Raw genomic sequence first — 22,779 nt, 5'->3', positions numbered from 1 at the left:
TAAAGTGGGTTTTTTTTAAAAGTGGAGTACCCATGATTCTTTGAGATTAGTGGGGATGGTGCCAGTGGCAAAGGACGCATTGATGAGCTTGGACATGAATGGTGACAGGTCTCGAGCTGCATCCTTGATGAGTGCCGGTGGCAAAGGACACATTGATGAGCTTGGATATGAATGGTGACAGGTCTCGAGCTGCATCCTTGATGAGCTGTGCCAGGCAGAGATCACCCTTGCAATTAGTTGGTTTGAGAGACAAAATAATTCTTTCCACCACAATGACAGATACTTTAGAGAAGTTAAATCGGATGGGATGGTTTTCAGCGGTGTTCACGGATAATTTAGGTGTGGGTGGAGCATTTAAAGAAGCTTTTTTTTGGGATATTTTATTTTGTAATGTAGATACTTTATTGGCTAGCGCGTATTGGATATCTGAGAACCATTTTTTATCTTTGGTGCAAGTGGCTGGTATTGCAATGGGAGTCTCTAGTTCTTTAAGAATAGTAAATAATTCTTTCATATTGGAATTAGCTTGGGAGATACAGGTGTCGTAGGATTCCCGTTTAGCAAGGCAGATTTCTTTTTTGTAGAGTGATTAAAGTTTTGTAATCTTTAGTTTGTTGGCTTCCGATGGTAGTAGTTTCCATGCAGCCTCACCGTTTCTTTTTTGTTGCCTTACATTTTTTAGGAATGGTGTAAACCATTTGTTTAAGTGGTTTTTTGGCTTACTTGGTCTCAGTTTCAGAGGGGCAATCCGATCTAAGGAGGAAGCCATCATTTTGTTGCATTCATTGACCATGCTTTCTGGGTCGGTACAGTTAGGAAGTGAGTTAAGGGTGGGGAGGATGGCAGGGAAGAGCCTATCCACTGTAATGCTCTTTTTTATTTCTAGTTAAGGTGGGTGGAGCCCTAGGGGAAGGTATGGGGGGTCTGTTGGTGGAGAGCGTAAATGAGAGTAGGTAGGGGTCAGGCTAGCAGTGAGGTGGAGAGGATGTTGGCATGGCAGTTGTAGTCTGCTACACAGTCTAGTATTCTCCCTTTGTTGTGGGTGGGGATTTTGCTTCTTTGGGTGAGGCCGTATTCTGATAGGATGTTTGCTGTTGGTAAGGCAGACTGATCCGAAGGGTCATTGAATCCCAAATTGAGGTCCCCAAGTAGTAGTACTTGTGTGGAGCTTTTGAGATTACTAGAGAGTATAGTATGGATGTCTTCCTCAAATGTCCCGGTTGGGCCTGGGGGGCGGTAGATCAAGTGGATATTGAGGGTCTGGGAGTAGATCAATGGTAATTTGACAGAAATTAGAGATAATGGCAATGCCTCCGCCTCTGGTCCCTTGTCTGTCTTGTCTTAAGATAGTATAGCCATCAGGAGCTGCTAGCATGAGCATAAGGCCTGCTGGGTGTCCAGTTAAAGTTACGAAAACAAAAGGATTGAATTTTTTAAAAAAATGTATATTTTTTTTGGCTCTAGTATAGGTAAAAAAAAAATGTTTTTACACCAAAAATGGGTGTTTCGGGGGGGGGGGGGGGGGGGGGGGGGGGCCTCCACAAAAAATGTGATCTTTTTTTCAGTTGAATTGACTTGACCCTTTTGTCAATCGACCTTTTTGAGTCGAAACTTTAACCTATAACCGGCCTGCTGCAGCGTGCAGCCATGTCTCAGTGATTGCAAGGAAGTCTAAATTATCGCTCAGGATCAGATCAGCAATCTCTGTAGCATGTGCTACTAGTGATTAGAATTTATTAGAGCTCCTTTGATAAGTGGGCTCGTGAGAGTTGTAGTTGCTAGGTGGGAGACTACATGGTCTTTATATTTGAAGTGCTGGGAAGTGCAGTTTTTTGTCCTAGGAGGGCCGTTGTATGCTGCCTTTGTACTCGTGGGGGTTAGGCCAGGCAGGGTTTTTGGGGTCCTCTTTCCTGTAGGGGTGTGTAGCAACCTGATAGGAGGCTCGTATATTTTGGCTAGTCTCGCTCTGAGACGTGAGTTCCTAGCCTCCGTTGTGCAGGGATTGCTAGGGATTAGGCATTGAAGGTCGTTCATAGCTAGAGGATGTTTAGCTATAGTATAGTTAGTTAATGCGTGGTAAGGTATAAATTGATGGGTCCCTAATGGATAGTGTATGGGGCCCTATAAAGCAGAGTGTAAAACTCCATGTGAAGAGTGGGATACAGGCAGTCTGATAGGTGTCTGTAGTGAGCATGCTGGGACTTAGCTATGTGCTAAATTCAATAGTCAAAAGGTAAAGCACAATAGGCTAGATGCATACATAAAATGGTAGGGCACAGTAGGTGGAAAGTATTTGTCAAATGGTGAGGCACAATAGGCAAATGCATAGGTCAAATGGTGAGGCACAATAGGCTAGGTGCATAGGTAAAAGGGAAGGCACAATAGGCAAATGCATGGGTCAAATGGTTATGCACAGCAGGCAAATGCATAGGTCAAGTGGTGAGGCACAATAGGCTAGATGCATAGGTCAAATGGTAAGGCACAATAGGCAAATGCATGGCTCAAATGGTGAGACACAGTAGGCTAGATGCATAAATCAGTGGCAACGAGAATTTAGCAGTTCATTCAAGTATGCAGGCTGAACAGCAGATACAAGTAGGCATAGTAGCAGTGGGGACCTAGAATGCAGGGTGGCGAGAGCATGAGTCAAGGACATGGCAGTGCAAACATAGGTGGCAGGCGCTGCGGTATAGTGCGCGGGCTAAAAACAGTGGCTAGCATGGGTTATAGGCTGGGTGCTGTGGGCCTCAGGTGGCCAGTTAGAAGCAAGGTGGCCGGGGAGCGAGCCGCTTCCTCAATAAATGTGCATTAGGGTTTGAATGGGTGAACAAATTTAATAAATTGTGAGGTCAAGGATGGGAGTTCATGGGGAAGGGTACTCACAACCGTTGTGTGGGAGCCCAATCTTCTCTGTCGTACTCGGGTAGAGAGTCTGGTGATGCTGTAGCAGCGGCATAGGCTTTACCCATTGACAGTTATAGCCACTGTGAGCCCTTTGCGTCCTGTGGCGAACAGGGGCAAACAGGGCCTTATTCCCGTGGGCCTTGGTGCGAGAGGGCCGGCTTCCGCCTGCCGGCGGATGCACGCCTGATTCAATTAAGCTGGTTGCCTAGCAAACATAAACAACATTAGGCACCATTTTAACAACCTCTTGCAGCCGCGAGGCTTTGTGCGGCAGGGTGCCTTGGAGCCCTTCAGAATCATATGGTGGTAGATACAGAGCGTGCTCACCTGCTGTGATGGAAAAATAAAAGCACAATGTACGCGCATGTCACAGATGTCGTGGAGTCTTCCTGGGCCGCAATGACTTCAGGCTCAGTCGGGAAAAAGGATGAGAAGGGCGCCTGCCCTCTCCGTTGGAAGCAGCAGAATGGATGCAGCACAGCCAGAGGGTGGGGAGTAAGGGCAAACAAGGCAACTTCAGCGGCCTTTTCAGAGCACACACTGCATTCATTGCAGTTTCAGTCAGGGCTGGCTCAGGCAGCCACAGGTATTGTGACACAACCAAAACCAGTGGCGAGTTAAGGTGGGCACAACAAAGATAACTGAAAAGACAATTGGTAGATAAAATGTCTCTAGAATCTGCATGTGATATGTATAGTACAATAAAGAGGAGCTGTCTGGAAAAAAAAGATCCAATGACACCAGGATCCAAAAGACAAATTGGCAGAACAAAACTGGGTGTAACCACTCAGTTACTCCAGACACTCACACTCTACTATATTGAAATGGAGCTGGTAGTGTAGTTAGGGGTATGTAGTTCCAAAAGTTTCTCACAATCCAAAATTCAGTACACAAGTTATTCAGTAAAGAAGTCGTTTTTTGTGTTCCAAAAAGTTTTGCATCCAAAAAATTGGTTTAATTGTCAAGAAAAAAGAGGTGCATAGTGTCCTCATCAATTAGGGCTCAATTGCCAATGCATTTCGGAATTAAACTCGTTCTTCAGGGCTGAGCACTTTATGCATATGATGTATTCTGCAGAAATGTCATTCACCAACATAACCAAAGCACAAAAAATTCAATATGAACAGCCAGCAAGTTGCAATAGTAGAAGAAATATAGTAAATGTGTGTATACGTACCAAAATAATCACGGGTAAGCAAACATGCATGCAAAAAAAGGGGAAAAGAAAGCAGAAGAGAACCTAGTAATAAACATGTCTAACAGGTTCCTCACTGATTCAGAGAAATAGACGTTACAGAAAGGTCTTAGTTTTGTTCCTACATACAGTAGTACGCTATTTAACACTAAAGCGGAAATTTACTGTTTTGTAAGAAAGCTCTTTTCTGATGAAATAGAGGAAAACAGACAAACCGACCTGGATGACAATGAACCCGAACTCAAGGAATTTCGGGCCAAAAGCTTTTTCATGCCTCCTATATCTGTATCATCAGTAGACATTTTTCAAAAGCAGGTAATCAACATCCAAACCACAGAAATCTCAAAACACACGAGATGGGATTAATTGGAAACCTGTTCAGCGAAAAGAAGATCACCAATCGGCCAGCCGACAAGGGAGGAGCCTTGGTAATTATGAATGAATGTGATTATGACATTGAATGCATGAGACAGCTGAGACATCAACACTTAAGATGAACTGGAAGGGGATCCCACAATCTCGATTTTGAAGAATTTGGAAGAATTGTTCATGAAAGCTGGGGACCTTGGAAGGATCAATCATCACACACACAAGTTCTTAAAGACTTCTCACCCCAGAATCCCAAATTTTTATGCATTACCTAAGATCCATAAAGTACCCATTAGACCACTAGGGAAGCCAATCGTAGTTGGAATGGACAGCGTGTTACAACCTCTGGGCGAATATATAGATTTTTTTTCTGCAACCATTGATACAAAAAACTAGCACTTCTGTTAAAGACACCACTCATTTTTTTACAACATCTGGCAGGAGCTACATTCAATCAGAACAACATTCTATTCAATGTTGATGTGAAGAGCTTATACACTTCATTACGGCACGATCTTGGCATAGAAGCAATCAAGTGGGTACTATCGAAAGAGGATGATTTCAAAGCACAGAAGGAATTCACTTTGGTGCTTTTAAAATTCATATCTGAGAACTCGTATTTACAATAAAGATCACTACTACCTGCAGGTCTTTGGAACATTTATGGGAGCCACTATGGCTTCCACCTATGCCAATTGACATTTTTGGAATGTGGACTGGCCCGGTAGATGAATTGAATGATGTTTTCATTTACCTCAACCAAATTGACCATCAAATGCAATTTCTATGTGCCTCTTTTTTCTTGACTATTAAACCTATTTTTGGATGCAAAACATTTTGAAATTCAAAAAATGACTACTTCATTGAATAACTTGCATATTGAATTTTAAACTGTGAGAAACATTTGGAACTACATACCCCTAACTACACTAGCAGCTCCATTTCAAGAGAGCAGTGTGTGAGCGTCTGGAGTAACTGAGTGGTTCCACCCAGTTTTGTTCTGCCAACACAACCAAAATCAGACACCCACAACAAAGGATGTGATTTTACTTCTCTCTCTTTTCATTCAGGCCCCCTCCCTACTTGTACCCAAAACAAGCAGTCCCTGGGAAGGCTCCTACCAGCCTAGCAGGGGGGGCCCGAGAGGCCTATACGGTCCTTCCACCCAACATCCAATCAGAGGAAGGGAACAGAGCCAGGGCTTCTCAGGCCTTTGAGAAACAAGGGAGAAAGGTAAAAGTCTACAGTGGCCAACTTGAGTTTGTTCAGGAATCCATTGATTCCTATTGTAGCTCCGGGGTTCCCAAAATGGAGGACACTCCGAGCCACTGTCAAGTCAGCATGTAGCTGCCACAAGGACATACCCTGCTCTGTGGGCAACACACAGGTTCCCATAAACATACACTAGGAGTACCAGGGTGTACCCCTCCACATGGATGCCATAGGCGTATCCCAGGGGTATTGTTCACCAAAAGGAAAAGATGAAGAGCTGCACTGCCAGGGGTATACACTGGACTCCTGTGCAGAAAACATACAGAAACCACATACAGGGAAGTGGTAGGACAAGGACGAGGAGGTCCTGCCCCTAAAAAGCATTTCCAGCATAACAATTGAGTTGCTACTCCGGTTGTGGATATCCCACAAAGCTGAAACTCGCTGTGAACCTATCCACAGCTTGGGAGGGGAGGATGAGTTCCTTGTTTTTCGTTGATGACCTTCCGTGGCCATGGGTGCAGTGACAGCGGTAGGTGCCAGTTTTCGGTAATTTGCAGTTGGCTGCCTTTCAGGTCTTCAGTGCTACAATCGCAGCATGGACAACAGGATGGCTTCTGGCGACTTGGACTCAAGCACTGGACTTTACTGCGGGCCACCACCAAATTTGGACCATTGGGACTTGTTTTACAGTTCAGAAAGGCATGAAACCCACCGGTAGGCACTTCTCTGCAGGTGGCGACACTGGTCTTCCTAAGCTGTGGAAAAGTGGACAGATGTCATGGCTGCAGTGCCACTTGAAGATTTCTTCAGTCGGATGCACCTTGGCAAGCTCACGGCGTAGAGCAGCACTATGCCAGGGTATCTCCCCCACTCACCCAGGCGATGCACAGTAATCTGGCTTTGTTCTAGTCACGGACAGCCTCTGGACACAAGATGACGCTGGTGGACTTCTTGGGCACAACATGTCTGGCCACTCTTCTTCTGGACCCACGAAGATATCTCTCCAGGACGGCAGGCAATCAGGAATGGCTTCCGGGACACTTTGGGTGAAGAACAGCAGTTGCACAATGTCCCCTCGTAGCTAAGGGAAGAGGTCACCTCCGTGTCCTCTCGTTCAGTCCATGAATCAACCCAGCAGCCTTTGGATTTCTTGAAGAGTTGCAGCTGCACACTTCTTCCTCCAGCTGGATTCAGGATACAAGCTTCTCACTTCTGGTTTCCACTTGCGGCTTCAGACCATGAGGTAAACGAGCAATCTTGTGTTATACACAAATTCCCCCATTCACTCAGGCTGAGCTAAGCTCAGTCAGCTGTGATGAACCCAGAGCAGTCATCACAGATTTCCCGGTAGGAAACTCCTCCCATGGGGCCAGGGGAAGGCAGCCAGTACCTGATACTGACCCTGGGGGTGGCTTTATGAGGGAGGATCACATGGTAGATGACTACCGGGGAGATGTTATGACTTCACTGGAAGCAGCACTGTATGCCCCCTCTCCCATGAGCAACACCCCTTGATACCCAAGTTCCTAATGGCCTATTGCCATTCTAGACATGCCTCCACCTTTGGCCCAAATACCCATAACTCACACATACCACCTTCTGTTTCTAATATGCCTTTTTAAAAATATCCAAAGGAAAACCATTTGAGATGTAAAAGCCCAATGACATTCATGGACACCAACTCCCATAATCACTGAGGTACTGAGACGAGGAGGAGGATGATGATAGAGTTTGTGCAATGATGGTGTTCACACTGAGGAGCAGGGCAGTGCAGGATAGGACAGTACACTCCAGGCGGAGGCTAGTGAACGCGAGGCACTCAACCGCTTACCGGGACCAAGAAAGGCTCTCCGGAGGCAAGCAGCAAAAGCCGGGGAGGCGGGAGGAGCTGCGTAGAAGCTCCTGGGTGTCCGGCCACTCGTGGAAGCAGCGTTCATCTGTCCGGAATGAGAGAGGAAGCCAGTGAGTGAGTGTGGAGCCGCACAGGACACCAGGGAGACCTCAGCTGACTCCAGGGAGTAAAGCGGACAAAGCAACTGTTCCACAAAGGCGCAGCCAGAGTCGGAGAGGCAAGAGACCAGTGAGTCTACCCAAAGCAGCTATGGACCCCTGGGCGCGCCGACAAGTGCGCCAGCCCGCATTTGATAATTATGAAACTGTTATTGATGAAAAGAGCATAAGAAGAATAGTTAAATGCAGTCAAGACAAAGAATTATCGAAATACCCAATAAGAAGAATGTTTGTATGTAGACAAGACACAGTGTCAAGAGAAACCCCAACCCAATACGGGGCATGATATGTCAGTGTGGGGAAGAAGTTTGAGCAAGTGCTACCTTAGGCAAATATAACAAGTACCTCACGGTATAAGCCATTTTTATATAAACAAGGAACTGAGTCAATTAAGAAAAGTCCTGGCAGGCAAGTACATCAGGCAATTGAGGCTATAAAAAGATTCCTGATAGGCGAGTATACCAGGTAATTGAGATTGATTAAAGCAACTACAAAAGAAAATGCACGGAAAGAAAGTAACTATAAAAGTAACCATGGCAGGAGAGTCTACCAGGTGGATAAGATTGAAAGACGATTCCTGGCAGGGGAGTACACCAGGCAATCTGTAGATTTAAATGAACTCTTACAGAAAAACTGTTGCAAAACTTGTGATTTAAACAAGAACTCTGTGAGTCCAGTGAAGAAACAAATCCTATAGAAGGCTGTTTCAAACCGTGCAATGTAAACAAGAACTTTGTGAGTTCAGTGAAGAAACAAAGCAACTGTTAATTAAAGTGGAACTTTTATCATCCTAATTAAGAAACCAGTGGAAGGAACTACCACCTAGATCCAAAGGTCTTTTTTTTACCTTGGAGAATATTTTTGTTGAAACCATGTTAACATCTTTGGTTTTGAACAATTTTTGCCAACATCAAGAAAAAGACATTTCCTTGCACCCTTTGTTGTTCTGTTTTAATGCGAGGGTTAGAATAGGACGTTTTGGACACAAGGACGGCTTTTTAGTTAACTGACCTCCTGACAGACTGATCCTTAGTTTTGGTTTTTAGGTAAGGAAATTCCTCTTGGAATAGTTTTTGTTTCAATAAATGTCTTTACGTGAGAATATGAATGCTTAGCCTAACCGATTCATTTCTGACCCCTCACACAGCCAATCGCACACTAGGGAATTCATCATGCAGGACCCAATCAGGCTCACAGGCATTTAGGCTATTCACCCAAAGCCAGACACAGAAAGCAGTCAATGCGTACTGGGGGTAACTCCCAGCCTTTCAGAGCACACACTGCATTCACTCCAGTTTCAGACAGGGCTGGTTCAAGCAGACCACGGGCATTGTGACACAACCAAAACCATACCCCGACAACCCAAAATGGGATTTCATTCCTCTCTCCATGCCTTCAGGTCCCACTCCTAGAGCGTACCTGAAGCAATCAGTCCCTGGGAAGTCTCCTGCTAGTCTAGCATGGACAGTAGGGTCTAGCAGAGCCAGGGTTTCACAGGACTTTGAGAAACAAGATGGAAAGGCAGAAAGCTACGTGGCTACAGTGTGCAGCTTGAAAACTGAATACATTCATTCCTATAGCACTGTCTGGGTACCCAAAAATGGAAGCGCTGCAGAGCCACTTCAGAGTCAGCATGTAACTGTCAACAGCCCATACCCTTCTCTGTGGACCACAAACGGGTGCCCAAAAACACACACTAGGGCTACAAAGGGTTAGCCCTACCAATGGCTGCCATAGGGGTATACCATGGGTCAGATGTCCAGACTGGACAGCGGTGGCAGAAAACATACCAAAAAACACATACAGGGAAGTAGTGGGACAAGGACAAAGCATTTCCAGAATCACAGGCCTTAGCCCTGAAACAATTATGCCCATCAAAATGCATATCCAGAAACTTTGCCTGTACATCCCATCCTGGGCCAACTTTGAGGTTCTCATCCAGAAGTAACTCCTCACTACCATGCCCACAGCCATCACTGTTCCACATTGTCAGCTGTATCCAGTCCTGACTGTAGTATCTGTATGAATGTATGCCTCCTTGTCAACCTGCCCTAATACCTCAAAGCCCTCTCTTATCTGTCCATCAGGCAGGTGCTTGGCCGCACCAGAGATGGTAAAATGAAAGTTTGTCCAGCGCATAGGAAACATTAATACCTAAGGGCAAGACTACCGCAGTGACAACCACCTTCCCCCATGCGTCCATCCTCTTGCTCTCCCTGTCTGCAGGCAGAGAAGAAAACATGGACGTTTTCAGTTTGTCAGTCAGAGCTTTCATGACCAAGCCCACACCACCCTGATTTTTGAGGTAATGCATGGCTACAGTGCCGTCTATCAGGATCAACATCCTCTTTTGCCTCTCCTAGAAGGGAGGAAAGTGACCAGGGCCAGCCTGATCGCGCTCAGTTCCAGCACACTGATGTTCTCCCGGCACTCTGATGGGGACCCACAGTCCGCTCACCATAAGGTCTTGGAGGCGAGCACCCCAGCCTTTCTGGCACACATCCATGATTAGAGTCACTTGTGGCCAAAGTTGACAAACAACAAACCTTTCAGGAGGTTGTTCTTCACGGACCACTATTGCAGGTCTCCGGACACTCTTCCTCCAACACTATAGAAGGTCTGACGTGTGTCCCTGAAATTACGACTACTGTGAGCTCACAAGCAACTGTAGCAACCTCATCAGCAGTCGACCCTCGGGCACCACCAGTTGGCATAAGGCCATATGACCCAGCAAGCACAGGAAAGTTGAGGCTGGAATTTCTGTCTGTGGTTGGAAAACTTGGAGATGTTCGCCACTGTACTTGGGTGCGAAACCCCATCCCAGGCAAGTGTCCAAGATCACACTGATAAATCAGAGAGACTGGGATGGCAAAACCTGAGACTTCTTGAAGTTCAGGAAGAAACAAAAGCAATAGGCTTCATGTTTGGTAGAGGTGTGCCGACGCTAGGTCTGGTGAACGAGTTCAGACAAGCCAGTCATCCAGATAACAAAAACATTAATGCCTTCCTTACCGAGGCGAGCCGCCACTACTTCTAGGTGCTTGGTGAAAAACCTGGGTTCTGAAGAAAAACCAAATGGTAGGACTTTGAACTGGTAGTGACCGTACTCTACTTTGAATCTCGGCACTCTGTGCTTCATGTGGCTAGCCTCACTCTACGGTTCGTGTAGAGGAGTCGGGTAGTGCGGACTATGAGCCACGCAGCGTCCTCTGGTGGCGGCAAACGTTGAGCTGGGCGATAGATATCAAAGGTGAGCAATCGGTGGGAGGAAGGAGACATTAGAATGATGGTTACTTAATTGGTTCTTTTCACTTGCTTTACTACACTGCAGTAGCGTAAACTGCTTTTACTGTATTCTAAAAGTGAAGTGTTGGGGCTATTAGCAGAGCACACTAAAGTGATTGTTTATATAGTAGTAAGGAATACTTCAGTGTAATGCTTACCTGTGGTTTTTATTTGCTAAAGAGTTTGTCGGCGGCATGAATAAGTCTTTTTTTATACATTCTGTATAACGTGTATTATTGAAAGAGCCCTGCGTCATCTTAACTGAACACTTCACCACTCTCATACTTCCTTGCCGCTCAGTCACACTACCTTGGTAGAGTGTAGCTAAACATTAGTATTTTTCTCTGTTCACCAGAACAGGATGGCATCTCAGAATCTGCCCAAATAGTGGATTCTGAAAAGGTAAGGGGTAATTCGACTGCCCCTGGGTCTTTTTTCAATGTCCAGTCCCCCCTTGTCAAGTTTCTGGCTGGTGGCAGCGGCAGTGGTTACCACGCAAAATATTCCACCAGGATATTCTCTATGGGATTTTCCCATTGATTTTAAACGCACCACTTTTTGGTGCAATGTTAAAGATACCGCCGGTTTATTTATTTAATATTAAATCACCGGTTGGGCCTTTTTGCCAGAACTCGATTCTAAAATGGCATTTGTGTCCGTCTCTGTAACTCTGACCAAGGTCAAGCCCTTTGTTCCACTATTTTGGCGGGCTTCTCCACGGAAGCCCTCCAAATGGTGCCACTCTGTCTGGGTTCCACAGGAAGGGTGTAGGGGGGAATTGGCACCCTGGACTGCGTTGCCTTAGCAACCCAAGTCGCACTCTACTCTGATTGGCCCAGTGGTGAGCCGCCCGGCTCACCACTTAGCATGTGTGGATTGACAGCTAGGCTGACAAATGGGGGGTTTTCTACATAAAAGCAGGGCCTTTGGGACTGGAACTTCAGAAGTCGCCACAGGACCTAAGAATCTGAAGACGGAAGAAGCTGAGCCATCTGCAACGACACCACCACCGGTGAAGCCCTGCTGCAACTACCTCACCACTTTCCCGGCGACAAGAGAAGATCTTCTGCTGGACGAGTGTTCTTCCCCTGAACTGGTGGGATCAACCAGTTCACCCTTTTCACCTTCCAAAAGCATCTCTTGGTCGAATCGCCCGTGCCAAGCACCCCGGCGGCCGGATAGCCAAGCTCACCACTTTTGACCGCGAATAAAAGGACCGCACCTTTTAATCGGGAAATCCACGGCTGGTTTCATCCCTGTGCAGTGCAACGACTCCACAGTCCCTCCTCGACGAGATCTTCTCTTCCCCTGGTTGGAACCACGAACTTCAACCACTGCCAGGAACAACTGCCCCCGCTGTAGCTCCCTTTCTCTTTAAGGTACTGTGTCCTGCCTGGCCTCCCTTTCTATAGATTGCTAAAGGTGACCCTTAAATCCTTAGCTTCTAAACTGGGTTGGCTCCAGGCCTTCTAACTATATCTTTTGAATCACCCCAACCTCTTTTGAACACTCTGCAAAGACTTTCAGTGCACTTTAAACCGTGTGATCCTGGGCACATTTCACTTTGCTCCATTAAAAGTGGGCCTGGCCTATGAACTTTGGCTCGACAGTATAACCTGCCTTTCTCCCCTTGCTCTGAATTCCTAAAAGTGTTGGGAACTGTTTTATTCTTCTGCTCTGACTTTTTCTCTCCCTTTAACTACATTATCGGAGTGCATTCTTGGTTAAGCGCTCACATCTGCTCTAACAAATAGTAGTGTTTTAACCATGACTTGTCTGATAACTATTAAGGGAGGTGTGTATACTTTACCTGACTGTTTTAACTTGCTTTTGATGGAGAGTGCTAGTATATGCCATAAAGTGTGGTTTAAATAATTATATACTTTTTATACAAAGCTCTGGTCAGTGTTTGTTTGCTCTACTGTGTTTTGACCCTATTGTGTATACTCTGCATACTGCCCTACTCTTCTTGAGAGAAGTCTGACTGCTCAGCCACAGCTACCAGGTAAATCTGGGTGGTGTGGACTGCTACCAATTGGGTTTACTGCTTACTCCTGTAGTCTTAATCTTTTTGCAGTGTTCCCCAAGGGAATTGCACAGGATTCTGCCTAACACCCCACCCCCCAAAAGGTGACAATCCTTGGGCAATTCCAGAGCATATGGAGGTATCCTTCATCATCGGTATTACATCTAGGGCTTACAGAGGGGCGCTCCATCGACATAAGGTGTAATCTGGCAGTGGTGAAGTGGTATCTGTGGAGGACTTCAAATTGAATCAGACAAAATCTTGAATTGAAAGACACCTCAGGGGTGCAGGCGCACATAGATTCCCACATGTTGTCTGTAATGTCGGTACTGGGGTCTCTACTCCAAGCTCTGCGGAACCTGTCAAGTGGTTGGCACCCTCGTTCCTGTAGGAGTCTATACAGCCTAGACACCCCTCCATGAGCCGAAGTGCCACCCATAACCATGGTTAGCATCGGGGGGTAGCGAGGGGAACTCCTGCGGGCCGTCTTTAAGCGTTTGGCACAGGCCAGCGTACGGTAGCCATCTAGTGGGGTGCGCCCTCAGTAGTCCGGGTAGGTCTTGCCACTCCGTGAAAGATCCCATTGTGTAGACATCCCTGAGAAGGGCAAAGCCGGCTGCTGACCAGCTACCAGCAGTCGTCACATCCACTGGTGGGTGTCCCTGGCAGGCGGTTCCATAGGGGGATATCACCATGGAACGGGCAGGGGACAACAACCAGTTTCCAGATTTTGCCCCAAACAGATATTGTGACCCCGGTAGGGTCCCTGACTCCCAAATGACGTACATGGTGGGGGGTGGGGAGGGGGTAAATCAAAGACCGGATGTCTCGATACCCAGCCGCAAGTTGCTCCAGCTTAACATGAGGATGGGGACTGTGCGGGTTCAAAGCAAAATGAAGCGAAGTAGGCCTGGGATGCGATCCAGTAATTAAAGTTTGTGGCGGCAAGTCCACCCTGGCTGTAGGGCCTCGCCAGTTTGTCCCACTTCAGGCGGAGTGCCACATGAGTGCCGTAGCGAACTTCCTAAATATTTCAATAACTGGCCAGAGGGGAACATTCAGGAATCTGTACAATAGTTGTGGGAGTAACACCATTCTGAGAAGCGCAACACAACCAGCCACTGTGATGGGCAGCTTTGCCCAACCACCTAGCTTAGCTTCTTTGAGTGTCGACAGTTGCCGTAGTTGTGTTCATATAACGAAGACTGATGGCGTGTGACAATAACCCCCAAGTATTTTATCTCTAGTGGGGACCAAATGAACTCAAGGAGGTCACCAGGGGCCCTGGTGGCATCAGTCAGTGGAAACAGCTCGGACTTTGTGCAGTTGACCCTGAGGCCGGACAGGGTACCAAAGAGCAGAACATCTTGCATAATTGGTGCAAGGTTCTCTCCGGGGCTCCGTACATAGAGCAATGCGTCATCCGCATGGAGTGAAATTATCTCAGGGTCACCACAGAGTCTCACACCTCTGTGGCTGTGTCTCTGGCGGATCCTGTCAGTTAAGGGCTCAATGGCCACCGCACATATCAGGGGAGAAAAGGGGCAGCCCTGCCTGGTTCCCCTAGCAATAGTATACTGGGTAGATTGAAGGCCATTGGTGCTTTCCCTGGCAACCGGGCCGGTATATAGCAGTTTCACCCATGATCGGAAACACGGGCCGAAATTGCACCTCTCGAGGACGGCCCACAGGTATTGCCAAGAGACCGAGTCGAAGGCCTTCTGCATGTCCAGTGCCGCTGCCAGTGCCTGCGCCTCCAGGTCTATCCGAGGCAAGATGTTAAAAAGACTCCTGCTGTTAAGCGCTGTAGAGCAACTCAGTATAAACCAGGCCTGATCGGGGTGAAACACAAACGGCATGTATGGGGCAATGCGGAGGGCTAGTACCTTGCCGAAGATCTTTACATCGCTATTAATCAGCGAGAGGGGTCGGTAGGAGCCACATTGTACAGGTGGCTTATCAGGCTTCAATAGCACTGAGATAACTGCCTCCCGGAGAGTGTGGGGAAACTTCCCTGTTGCACATGATTCATCCCATATGGTGGATAGGCGAGGTGCAAAGCGACCTCTGTAGCATTTATAAAAATCTATAGTTAGACCATCAGAGCCAGGGGCCTTCCCCGTTGAGAGTGAATCTATGGCACTCAGTATTTCCTCAGTGGTCAAAGGAAGATCTAGCGCCTCTCTGACTTCGTCTAATAACACTGAAAATGGGAGGGCGTCAAGAAATGCCACGATATCTGACACAGGTGCTGTGTCGTTATTTGCATACATAGCTTCGTAGAAGGAGCAGAATTCCTCATTGGCCTCCGTAGCCGTATGTACCAGGACCCTGTCTGTCCTCTTGATCAGGGGAATGTGCTGTGAGCCATTTTCCTGGCGTGCCAGTCTGGACAGTAGTTTGCCGGAACAATCTCTCTCCCCGTACTGTCTAGCCACTCAGGGATCATCTAGGAACTTGCGTTCGCGGTCCGCATGGACCCTGAAGGTGTCTAAAGCGGCACCAATCTCGCTGAGTATCGTGGTGGATGGTGATGAGGCATTTGCGTTTTGAGTTGTGCAAGTAGAAGCTCGCTCTCATGAATGGCCTGCAGATGGTGCAGCGGATCCCAGCTTCTCTTGGCAAAGCAACTCGAGTATAGGCCTTAAGGGCCTCCCATAGGGTGGCATGCAAGTCGACTGTCCCGGTGTTTAGTTCAAAGTACTCGTCAATACACGCCCCCAACTGGGCCTCAAAGACAGGGTCCAACAGTGCATTCGGTTTGAGACGCCATGATTGGGTCGACCCATTTTTCTAACCCCACGTCAGTGATACTGTTATTGGGGAATGGACTGAGAAGGTCCTGGGTGGAACTTCCATGTGCTCTATACGCCCCACCAGAGTGTCTGAGAGAAGCCACCTGTCGATTCATGAGTGTGAGTCATGCACTGTGGAATAGAAAGGAAATCTGCGAGAAAGCGGATGCAATAGACTCCATGTGTCAACGACCCCCAGTGAGGCTTGTGTCTCTAGTATGGATTTAGCCGCCCTAGTTAGCTGACAGGGATTGGTGCTGGACCTGTCAAGGTCAGTGTTTACTATATTATTAAAATCACTCTCCCACACTATGCGAACAAGGGGGAAACGGGCCAGTAAAGTGTGAAACTGGGAGCAAAATTCAGGGTCATCTATATTTGTAACATATATATTTAAAAGTACCACCTCCCGCTTCATCAGTATACCATGTAGTAGGATGTGGCACCCCAGGGGATCTGTAATGCGTCTCTTTGTGGATGAACCTAAAGGACGTATGACCTAGCGTACCCGTCACATCCCCCAGCCAGTGCATGCGTCTCCTGTAAAAAGAGAACTCTGGTTTTGTGGCGTTCAACGTAGTTATAATTTACTTATCCTTACCGGGTTGCCAAAACCCCTAACATTCCAACTCATGAATGTCAGCCCTTCATCCACCACTTAATCAATAAACGTATGACATCAGGAGCATGGCCATAGCCAGAAAAGACAGCCTTCAGTGTAACTAAATCGGGAATGAGGTTTGTCTCGTCTTCAATCTTGCAGGTCAAGCAATTTTGTTAACTTTTGTCCCTTCCCTACCTCCCCCACCCCCAGCCCCCTCTTAATCAGAGGAGTGAATCCCCAGCTGTCCTTTAACCAACAACAACAGTTGCAACTATGCATGGGGGCTGTATGTAGACAAAGGTCGGCTTCCACACAGTCGCGAAATGTAGATATCATAATATGGTGCACATTTCAAACTTTCAAAGAAAAGTATTACAGGGATCATACAAAGTATTTCCACATCAGAGCGTGGGCGCCGTGGTCCCCTTATGAAGGGTGCCAAGGGGGATCCAGTGAAGTATGACAGGACCATGGCAATCAACCAGGGAAGTGGTCCTCGAGGAACTTGGAGGCTTCTTCCAGAATAGTAAAAAAATAGACCTTTTTAGCATGTTCAACTCTGAGTTTCTCTGGGTATAACATGGAGTACTTAACTTCCAGCTCGTGGAGCAATCTATTGGCTGCCAGTAATGGTTTGCGCTCCTGCTGAACGGTGATGGAAAAATTGAGATAGCGGTGGATCGTGGCAGACTCCAATCTCATCCCCCCCCCCCCTGTTAGGCAAATACCTGTGCAGTTCCCTCTGGGACCACTGCAAAAGATTTAAGACTACAGGTGTTTGGCAGTAAACCCACTTGGTAGCAGTCTGTACCACACAGATTCACTTGGTAGCTGTGGCTGAGCAGTCAGACTTCCCTCAAGAAGAGTTAGGCAGTATACAGAGTATTCACAATAGGTCAAAAGAACACAGTAGAACAAGCAAACACCGACCAGAGCTTGGTGTAAAAGAGATATCATTATTTATTTAAAACCACATCTAATAAAACACACAGGCACTAATATTAAGCAGTTCAAAAAGACGGTCACTAAAAGATATACACTCCCTTAAAAGAATATTAGACAAGTCTTAAGTAAAGTCCCACTTATTTTCAGACAGTGGTGAGCGCTTAACGTAGATGAAACTCTAATAATTCAGTTTAAAAGGGAGAGAAAGGCAGAGCATAAATTGAAACAGATCCCAACACTTTCAAAAGAACACAGCAAGAGAGGAAGGCAGAGTCAAACCGTGAAGTTAGAGTTCAGAAAGCTGGATCCACTTTAAGAGGATCAGAACAAAATGTGTCCAAGGTCACACAGTTGAAAAGTGCACAAAAGTCTCGAAAAGGTTCAGAAAGAGTTGGACCAAAAGAAAGGGACCAGTTAGATGGTCAAGGCGGCCAGCCCAGTCCAGAAGGTTAAGGGATTATTATTACCTTGTAGCAATCTTTATAAAGGGAGGCCTGGCGGACACGTTACCTTAAAGTGGTGAGAATACTCCAGCGGGGGCAGTTGTTCCTGGCAGCGGATGCAAGTCGGTGCTTCGTCCGGGGGAAGAGAGGATCTCGTCGGGGAGGAAGACAGGAGTCTGTTGCACTGCCAGGGAAGAAATCAGCCGCGGAGTTCTCATGTCAAAAAGGAGCAGTCCTTTTATTCGCGGTCCATTGGTAAGTGGCTATCCGGTTGCCGGGGTGCTTGCACGGGCAATTCGACCACAAGACGTCCTGGGATACGAGGAAAAGAAGGTAAACTGATTGTGCCCATCAGTCAGGGGAAGAAGACTCTCCAGCCCAGAGATCTTCTCTGTCGTCGGGAAGTGGTGAGTCAGTTCCGCAGGGCTCCACCGCTGGTGTCGTCGTAGCAGGTCGGCTCAGCTTCTCCCTCGTCAGATTCTCAGGTCCTGTGGCGACTTCTGAAGTTCCAGTCACCAAAGCCCTGCTTTTATGCAGAAAACCCCCATTCAATCAGCCTAGCTGTCACTCAAAAATGCTAAGTGGTGAGCCGGCCGGCTCACCACTTGGGCCAACCAGGACGGAGTAAACCAGGACGGAGTATCTCCCGCCGGAGAGTCTTCTTCCTTTGACTGGTGGGGATAACAAGTTTCACCGTCTTTTCGCCTTCCCGACGCATCTTGTGGCCGCCTTGCCTTTGCCAAGCACCCCCGCAACCGGAATACCACGTTTTACCACGACCGAGAAATAAAAGGGGAATACCTTTAACCGGAAAACTCTGCGGCTGGTTTCTTCCCTGGCAGTGCAACGACCTTCATCTTTCCTCCAAGTCGAGATCTTCTCTTCCCCTGGACGAGGACGAGACTTGCACCCGCTGTCAGGAACAACTGCCACCGCTGGAGGATCGTTCCCACTTAAGGTATCGTGTCCCGCCTGGCTTCCCTTGCCACCGACTGTACTGGGTAGATTTAGCCCCCTGCTTTCGAAACTGGGTTAGCCTGGGACACCCTGGCTAAACTTTTCTGAGCCTCTCTAAACTCTTTTCGAACTCTCTGCAAGACTTTCTAAGCCTAGTGTAACTGTGTGATCTTGGGCGCATTTGTGCTCTGCTCTCTCTAAGAGTGGGCCCAGCCTATGGACTTTGGCTCACAAGTGACTTTTGCTCTTCTGCCTTGCTAATAGTGTTCCTCAAACTTAGAGTGGTGTATCGTTCTATATTCTGTTTTTTTTCCCTCCCTTCTTCATGAACTTATTGGAATGCCATCTATAGTTAAGCGCTCACCTCTGTATGGAAATAAGTGGTGTTAACTAAGACTTATCTGATAAGGAATAAGGGTTGTATATATTATAATAGTAACTGTGTTTAGAGTGTTTTACAATAAGAGTGCTGGAGTGTTTTTAAATAAATAATTATATACTGTGATACCAAAGCTCTGGTCAGTGTTTGCTTCTATTATTGTGTCTGAGTGCCTATTGTGTACACTTTGCATACTGCCTAACTCTTCTTGAGGGAAGTCTGACTGCTCAGCCACAGCTACCAGGTAAATCTGGGTGGTACAGACTGCTACCAAGTTGGTTTACGGCTAACACACAGGGACTCAATAGGTTAGGAAATTCAGCCTAAACAGAGAATTCTCCCTAACACCCCTCCCCTAGGCTCAGCCCTGGCAGCATGAAGTATCAAGTCCCTGTCCCGATAGTTAAGGACACTGACTATTAAAAGCAGAGGTGGAGCTCCAGGTCTGGGTTTCGCAGCCAGAGATCGATGGGCCCGTTCAATCGCAAACTGGGGTGATAGTTTGGGGCTGTCTAGCAGTGAAAGAAGGATGCGTTCCACATACTCCTCCATGGGTCAGTCAATGTTATCTTCAGGAACTCCGATTATACGTAGGTTATTACACCACGATCTGGACTCCAAATCCTCATTCTTCTTGCTGACCGCCTGGACAGCGAGGTGAGATCGGACCTTAGAGCTGCAACGCCATCCTCAGTTGAGCCCACCCTGGCCTCCACTTCAGTGACAAGGGAGTCGGTCTTCTCCATAAGAGCTTTGATGGAGCTAACCGTCTCACTCATATCGTCAAGCTTAGTATGCAAGGTTGTGAACCCTTCACGCATGTACTACATCATCTTCTGGAGTTCAGTGGGCTCACTTGATGTCGAGGGAAGTACATCAGCTTCTCCATGCGCCTCCGCAGGTTTTGGTGCCACCTTGGTGAACATGTTGATAGAGCTCTGTTTTTGGCCCGCTCCCTTGGCCATGATCTCGTAGGGTTGCAGGTATGGTATGATACGTAGGACACCAGAGGGCCAAAAGTGGTCAACATGGGGAGAGACACTACAGCTGGCACAGCGTGCCCGAGGAAAAGACCTGCAGAGATGCTGGGTAGCACACACAGAGCAGACAGGAGAAGATGGTGTGTGCTGGATGTGAGGGATGGCCTGTTCAATGTGGTATACGGTCTCCACACTCCGCAGACCCTTAGGGATCGTGACAGACGATATTAGGCCCAGAGCACAGTGGCACCCCCAGCGTCGCAGGATCCAGTGCCACAAGGATGGACCAGGTTCCCTGCAGTTAATGGGGGAAGGATAATGATTGCTCCTCAACGAATTAGATGGGATGGCCACCCCACCTTCCTCAACAGTATGGGACCACGCTAACATAGGTCACCCCGGGGGTGGTGGCCGCAGAGTGAGGCAGTAGTAATGAACAGATCCAGGGGCACAGGAACCCCCAACACAGGTAGTCTGTCGGCCAACCACGTTGCACCAGTGTCGGCACAGCCTCAGGGGAAGCTCCACATGAACCAGCTAGGAAATGATGGGCCATCCAGCGGGGGACTGGCCGCCCAACAGGCACATTGCTCCGATGCCGGTCGCCCCGTGGCCCAAGCACCCTAACAGCAAAGCCCAAGTTGCAGCAGAGCCACGGCCAATTAGGCCCAGAGAGGCGAGGGAGCCCAGCCCCCCAGAGCAGTGAGCAACACAGGGTTGTAGAGTGCCAGGATCGGGGGGCCGGGTAAATTAAGGGCTCCAGGGGGCATTGGATAGGAGCAGTATGGGGAGCGTGGCAGGCCACATCCAACCGGTCCAGGGAGGAGAAGGCGGCCAACAGCAGGAGAGCAAGGGGCCCCAACAGTGCAGGCCGTACCGCCAGGACACAGGCTGGGGTGATTTAAAAAACAGTTGACGTTGCAGGTCCGGCGGCCGTTTCAAAGGAGCATCGGCCACAGTGGAGCCCCAGTCAGGGATATCAGGTGGAATAAGAGAGAGCGGGCCCAGCGGGCAGGAGCCGGGTCCCAAGGTCCAGGATTGCGGGGTCTCACCTGTAGGTCTTGCGTCGATGTGGCCCCAAGCACTGCCTCACCGGAGTGTGCAGCTTCTCACCCCTCTCCAACTGGGCCAATGGGGCAGCGCTGGTGGCCGGGCTCCAGCACAGCTCAGAAAATGCGCGCCGGGCCGGGTGTTCGTCTGGTGTCTGTGGCCCGCCCAGCAGCCGGAAACGGCACGTGGCCCACACCTACCCCCACGGTGCAGGTCCAGGGGACAAAGGGTGCCGGCAATCTCTAGGAGAGGTCCCGGAGCCCCAAATCGAGTGAGCAGGAAGCCAGTCGTGTAATCATTCTGTGTTCCGAAAATTACAGCTTTATAGTGCGGGAAAGGATATTCTTGCGCCATGTGACAACTGCAAGGCTGCAGGAGCAATGACTCACACGGCCATCTTGGTTCATGCGCAACAGCATCCCAAGACCATTCTTCTAACCTTCGCTCTGTGACTTGAGACCTCGACACAACTTTGTCAACTTTTTCCATGTGGAAAAAGATGAAGAGTTTTGCAGCCAGCTCCCAAAAATCCTTAGGATGGATCAACTGACAACCCGCAGTGCTGGTGGTCATGTTCCTCACCCAGACAGTAAAGACCGATTCTGTGTGAGTCGGATATTTACATCTGTTGACCGCAATACCCGCAGGGCTTGAAGCCTGATGCCTTTGCGGGTTTAGGCATATCAAAACCCAGAGTAGCAGTGTTCATCCAAGAGGACTAGTGCGTGGAAAAAAGTAACTGAGGTCATGGGGCCCCACAATATATACAGACCTCAACATCCCATCGAGCAGAGCTGAACTGGATCGGCGCCGCACGCCATCCTTTCTGGAGAGCAGCTACACTGAAGATAGATTATCATAGATCCGTTGACAGACGAAATCCATAAATTCAGGTCAGACATTGGAAGAAACTGTCATGGGGGAAATCATGTTGCTTAAACCTTTTAATAACTACTTTAACAGTGTTTATTGAAAGAAAAGAGCACTGTTCTTGGATTATTTAAAATAATTGCGGCAAAGTACCGGCCATCACCATCATCCCCTCAACACCCTCACTCCCGATTCTCACAATTCTCATCTGAAAGCCCAGATGGGGCAAGGAGGGGAGGCAGAGCAAGGGACACCTCACCGTAAATGTACAGCAGCTGCAGATAAAGAATAACTTGTTGCAGGCCTCTTGGCTGAAAAAAACATGTCCGGACAAGTCCCACTTCCATATATCTCAGCCTCTCAACAACCACGAATGCTGTGAACAACCTTTCCCCCCAAGAGGGAGAGGAAGTGCACCCCTGTTGGAAGGCACTGGGAAGGGCTGATGTCCAGGTCCAGATACCACCACCTCCATGCACAATTAGAGATAATCATTATGAATCTGAACCACCTGAAGACCACAGTGATGACTAAACTTGGCAGGAACTCATCGAAATCAAGTTTCAGTCAATAATGCGCACACAGTGCTCCTCTATGAGGAAATTCCTTGGAACAGACAAACTTGCATTTCCTGTTGACAATGGAGATGAAAAGGTTCACCTAAGGAGTCCAACAGAGGTTGAAGAGCTCAACCAGGGACTCCTGGCACAGCTTCCACTTTTGAGTTGCTGGCCCTGCTCGCTGAGGGCATA

The 22,779-nt window shown here is 48.0% G+C and overlaps 1 protein-coding gene across 3 annotated transcripts in view; it reads right to left on the bottom strand.

Moving 5' to 3' along the window:
• The window catches only part of ANAPC4 (anaphase promoting complex subunit 4), a 1,458,106-nt gene that overhangs the window by 195,970 nt on the left and 1,239,357 nt on the right, over nt 1-22,779 (bottom strand). The gene's annotated exons all lie outside the window — the stretch shown is intronic.

Source organism: Ambystoma mexicanum, chromosome 6q, assembly GCF_040938575.1.
Source record: "Ambystoma mexicanum isolate Mex_15411 chromosome 6q, UKY_AmexF1_1, whole genome shotgun sequence".
NCBI classification, from domain to species: domain Eukaryota; kingdom Metazoa; phylum Chordata; class Amphibia; order Caudata; family Ambystomatidae; genus Ambystoma; species Ambystoma mexicanum.
The sequence above is the reverse complement of the archived record's forward strand: the minus strand, read 5'-3'. Positions and strand labels throughout refer to the sequence as shown.